The sequence below is a fragment of the Emys orbicularis genome, chromosome 2 (genome assembly GCF_028017835.1).
Source record: "Emys orbicularis isolate rEmyOrb1 chromosome 2, rEmyOrb1.hap1, whole genome shotgun sequence".
Lineage (NCBI taxonomy): Eukaryota > Metazoa > Chordata > Testudines > Emydidae > Emys > Emys orbicularis.
Window position 1 is genome coordinate 268,370,000 of NC_088684.1, and position 6,000 is coordinate 268,375,999.

The following is a 6,000-nucleotide window of genomic DNA, read 5'->3' on the forward strand; positions in this document are numbered from 1 at the left end:
AGCCAGCCTTCACATGTTGGGCCAACAAAAGGATCCGATATGCAGTTGTGGACAAAGACAGAATGTCACACATCACTGTGCTGGCTTTCCTCTGACCAAATTTTATGGTGGTCTGAGGGCTGTGCACTTTGCTGATGAGGCTGCTGCAAATTGGCTTGGCAAGTTTCACATCCATTAAGAAGACTCCTGATTTACACTGGTGTAACTGAGATCAGAATGTGGACCAATGTCTCTCTTAAAGCAGAAAATTAGAAACCGAAGATTCTTATTTACAGCTGAGTAAGGATGTGGGGAGAAAGAATAGATCTATCATGGCCAATGGGAGGCTCTCAGCTATTCTGCCTGCGCAGGATCTGGAGCAGTCTTTCTTGCTGCTACTTTAGAATTGGCCACATGTTTACCCCGTGCCTACTTCCAGAAGTCATGCTAGGAAGGGGAAGGAATGTGGCACTGACTGGCTCTCCACTAACCGAGATACCATGCCCACCTGGGATGCCACCAGGCATGCTAGCTGCCCCACCCTAGGTCTTGAAGTGCTAGCAGCAGCAGTTTGCTTGGGGCCTGCATGCGTATGCAAGAGGGATGAAGAAAAGTTCCTTTTACCCTCTTTTCCCCAGCACCCTTACAAGCCTTACAAATGTTAGGTGCCAGATAATTATCATGCCTATGACCATGCCCAAACACATCACAGCATATGTACTCTGAACAAATACAGTGCTCTGATTTCACCATTAATATAGAAAATGCTTCCATAATAACCATTGCTGGTTTTACCTGATTACCCTTGAATTTTTTTTACCTTAGATAACACTAATTAATATTCCCAATGTAGTACTTCCTTATACTGAATATAGCTAGAGAAAACTTTATCTAGTTATCTAAGGCAAGTCTTGAAAATTTTCAAGTCTGACCACAGAACATAGCTGTAATTGCAAGAGTCACCTAAGAAAGTGCCAGATCCTTTAATCCTAAATTTCCTACAGGAGTCTCCAAGTGCTAATCCCATATCCCTCCCTCCATCCGTTTCCTGCTGTTCTCATTCTTCTTTCTGACTACTTCCAAGGCTTGTCTGCAGGGTAAGTTAGTGTGCAGGAATCTAGGATGTAACTTTATGGCACACAAGCTACTCCACAGTAATTCCCCCATGTGGAAATGTGTGCACACTAAATGCCTCATATTTAATAGGGCCCAAAAAGCAACATGGCGATTCAATCTGCTTTGGGCAATTTTAATGCACAGTAAGCATGTCTACATGGGGAGTTAGTGTGGAGTAGCTAGGACTGTATATTGTAAATTCACATCCTAGATTTCAGTGTACTAACTTCCTATGTAGACAAGCCCTTAGTTAAAAAAAAAAAGTGATGGCTAACCTAGCATTTTCCTCATCAAGCTGTTTACCTACTTTTGGAGCGGCTCTTGTAGTAACTGTGTTTCACCACATTGTATGTCACTGAGGAAAAAGGTTTTATTATAATAAAAATATAATAATTGACTTGTGCAATACAGAACCAGAATGTCCTGACATCTACAACTTTGACTTTCATAAGTTCCAAGACACATATGCCCTCTTCACATAGGAGGAAATATTATATTTGGTTATATGCTGCAGTTGAGCAGGACAATCCACCTAAATTAATGTTCCCATTCCAGTGACTGTTTTTTCTTGTGCAGCTTTGTTTGGCTCCATGAACCATATGCACAGAAGCACAAGACTTATAATCATCAATTATAGTTACTAAACTTCAATGTTTGGATCCTGTTAGGAAGCCAAAGCTAGTTTTAAAGTACTTTAAGTTCAGTACAATCACGCAGATATTTCCAAGTCTAAAACATAACATTGTTCATAAAATCATTACTGTCATCTCCATGCTTCAGAAACATTAGTGAATTCTCAAAGCCTCGTATTTAATAGGGCCCGGAAAGCAACATGGCAATTAAATCTGTGCCACTTTCCCCTTTATTGGAAGGTGCTACAGCACGTTTATTGAAAAAGATGCCACAATGTGCTGAATTTTTTTTATTGGTCTGTTCATAAAAATCAGCTTATTTACCAAATTAACACAGTATAACGCAATAAAAATATGCCAGTTTCATTTCCAGTTAAAGACCTGAAATCCATGCAAAGTGTATCGATATCAAGTAATAGTGATGTTTTACATATCTCTTGTGTGACATTCAGAACCAAACTTACAGAGGATGTTAAGCTAGTGTCTTCTGGCCCCCTCAGCAGGTCCGACCAGAGGATTCAGGGGGCCTGGGGCAAAGCAATTTCAGGGGCCCCTTCCATAAAAAAAGTTGCAATACTATAGAATACTATATTCTCATGGGGGCCCCTGTGGGGCCCGGGGCCTGGGGCAAATTGCCCCACTTGCTCCCCCTCTGGGCAGCCCTGCCCCTCAGTGTGTAAATTAGACTCCAATTCCCTTACACTCAGACCCTCTTTTCAATGTGTAGCTTACATCCCTTTACACATACCTGCAGGGCTGCTGGAACAATTTGTAGAGTGGGGGTGCTGAGAGCCATTGAACCAAAGTGTAAATCCTGTATATGATGGAAACCACTTCAAGCCAGAGGGCTGAAGAACTCAGGACTGTGCAGCACCCCTAGTTCCCACACCTATGCATACCTGTGAATTTGGCCTGGGAAAGGATTGGTGCCTATCTTATAGCGCACTCCTTCTACCAGACCAGGTTTTGCTCTTGCTGAGCCAGCTCACTCCGTGGGGTAATTCTGTCTGAAGCTCTCTCACAGAATCCAGAGAAGCAGTTTCAAGCAGGTTAGTTGTTTTTATTTTAAGCCTTCTTAACAAAACAAATCAAAACCTCACAGACTCTTCCCTCAAAGTCTGTGCTGATTGAGACTCTTCCCCAAGTCTGTCCCTCACACGAGTAAGTTCAGCAACCCAAAATTTCCTGGCTCTTACCTCAGAGCCTCAGTAATAAAAGGACTCCACACTTCTCTCCATTTGGTTTCTGGAGCAATTCCTCTCTGCAGTTGCTCCAGCAGCAATCCCTAGGGCACACAGCCACTGGCCCCTCAGCTTTCTGGAGGGTATTACTATCTTCTGTCCATTTGGTTTCTGGAATAATTCCTCTCTGCAGTTGCTCTAGCAGCAGTCCATTGGGTACACAGCCACTAGCCTCTCAGCTTTCTGGAGGGTATTGCAGTCTTCCCCCCTTAATTTCCTGCTGCCTTCTTTTATGAGGGTCAGCCAGTTAAGTTCCAGCTCTTTTTCCCAGGTGCAGTGGGCAGGGCTACTCTGGCAGCTGCTGGCCTCTGACCTCAGAGGAATGGCATCCTTTACATCTTCACATACCACCCTAACTTGAGTGAGCCTGTCAGGGCATTCACTGCAGGGTCCCATCTTCTTTGGTTCTTGAAAGAAAGTTTGCATTCCAATGGTCCTTCCTGGGCTAATATTCTATTCAAAATCGAAAAGGCTGTAAGGCTAAGTACCAACATATCACATGGGCATTTGAGCCCTTCATGGTTTGGAGCCACCAGAGTGCTGCATGGCTAGTGACCTAGACAAAGGGTGTATCAAACAGATAGTAGGTCAGTGCCTTTGTGGCCTCGTGTATGGCCATGCATTCTTTCATGAGGACAGAGTATCAGGTTTCCCAGTCTAGGAATTTTCTACCTATATAGAAGATAGGGTGCTTTTGTCCATGACGGTTTGGGATAGCACCGCAGCACGGTGAAAGGCATCTGTAGAATGAATTCTTGAGAGAACTCAGGACTGTGCAGTAATGGCTTACTGCATATAATCTGTTTAATTTTCTGAAATCCTTGATCACACTGGGGTGGTGGGGGTGTGAAGGATGACCATGTGACTTGTTAAGAGGTTGATTTTTTTTTAACGTCAGTAAAAAATGCAGCCAATAAGGCAAAATTGGGCACAAATCTTCTATAGTACCCTGCTAGGTACAGGAAGGCCTGGACCTGCTTTTTAGTTTTTGGTATGGGGTTTTTTGCTAGGACCTCAGCTTTGTCCACTAGGGGTTGTATCTTACCATTCCCTAATAAATACCCCAAATATTTCATTTCCCGTTTTCCCACTTTGTGCTTCTTTGGTTTTGCTGTTAAATGGGCCTCTTGTAGGGCTTGAAGGATGGCTGCTAGGTTCTGAAGGTTTGGGCCAGTCCCCACTGTAGACTACTACATCATCTAGATAGGCTGTGGCATAGCGATGGTGGCGCCATAACACCTGGTCCATCAGCCTTTGAAAGGTGGCCAAGGTCTCATGCAATCCAAAAAGCATGGTAACAATTGGAATAGGCTCACTGGAGTAGAAAAGGTGTGTGTTTGTGGGGGGGGGGGGGGAGGGGTTCCCATCAGAAGTAAGGGGAATTTTTCAATAGCCTTTAGTTAGATCTAATGTTGTAATAAAGCAGGCTTGACAGAGGCAATCCAGAAGATTATTGACTTGGAGCATCAGATATGCATCAAATTCAGAAATGGCAATTATCTGATAGAAATCTACACAAAATCAGACAGTCCCATCTGGCTTTGGTACCAAAACCAATGGAATACATCAGGGGCTACTGAATTCCTAGATTACTCCCAATCTTAACATTTCCTGTACTTCCTGAACTAACAGGGGTTTTGATATCACTTCTGGGTGGGCTTGGCCCTGTGAGGATGTGGTGAGTCGCCAAGGAGGTTTGTCCTGGTAGTGGGGAGACCCCCTCCTTGTAAATTCTCAGCAGTTGTTTATTTGACTTCTCTGCCTATTAGACTGCCCCTCCCCAAGTGGCATCTTTTCTATTCCAACTTTGGCCGGCTGAGGCCCCAGATCCTCTTTTCTCTCCTCTGGGTGGATGAAGAGGCTTTCCTGTACCTTCATTTTAAGCAGATTTACATGATAAATCTGCTTTTATTTTCACTGATCCAGGCACTGAATTTCATAATCTACTGGCCCCACTTGATGGAGCACTTCATATGGGCCCTGCCATTTGGCCAGTTGCTTGCTCTCCGAGCTGGGAATGAGTAGGAGCACTTGGTCTGCCAGTTGCCCCTTTATTATATTGTTGCCTGGGGGTCTGTTGGTCCTGAGAGAGGTTATTTCAGGCAAAGTGGCCCAAGTGTTCTAACATTTCCCTCATTTGAATGACATATTGAAAGATGTAGAGATGTAGAGCGGGTGAGGTGAGCTTCCCAAAATTCCCTAACCAAATATAACATGCCTAGAGGCCATCTCCCATAAAGAAGTTTGAAAGGGGAGGAGTCCACAGAGGCCTGCAGGACACCCTGCACTACAAAGATATGGAAGCAGCTGGTCCCAGTCTTTGGCCTCTGTTCCCATAAACTTTTTAAACATACTCTTGAGGGTCTTATTGAACTGCTCCACCAGACAATCCATCTGGGGATGGTAGACTGAGGTCTGGAGTGGTTGTACTTTCAGCAGTGCCTACGCTTGTTGGAGCATCCAGGACATGAAATATGTGATGACTGTTGATGGAGGGCCAACCCCATAAAACACTTGGAGTAGCTCTCACACGAGGGTGGAGGCAAAGGTCTTTTGTAAGGGAATTGTCTCTGGATATTAGGTGGCATAGTTCACAAGTACCAAAATAAACTTGTGACCTCAGGCGCTCTTCTCCAGAAGGCCAATATATCAATCCCTACCTGCTCAAAGGGAAACTGGTGAGATGCATGTTCAGAGATGACTACCACATTGAAAGGGGCAAGTTAGTTGAAAGGATGCCTACCAGATCAGGCCCCATTCAAAATCTGGCCAGAGAAGGAAGTGGTAGTGGTGCCCACATTATAAATTTCAGCAGTGGTAGGAGAGGTGGGAGACACCTGTTCAAATCCTTTCTCCCCCCTCTCGTGGGAAAGGGGATTGAACCTGGGTCTCCACATCCCAGGTGAGTGCCCTAACAACTGGGCTAAAAGTTACAAGGTGGGCACCCCCACTGTCTTTTTGCAGCTGAGGTAGGCACCTCACTCCTTCTTACAAGAAACAACTTAGATGCCTAAGCCACCTGACTCCGGGAG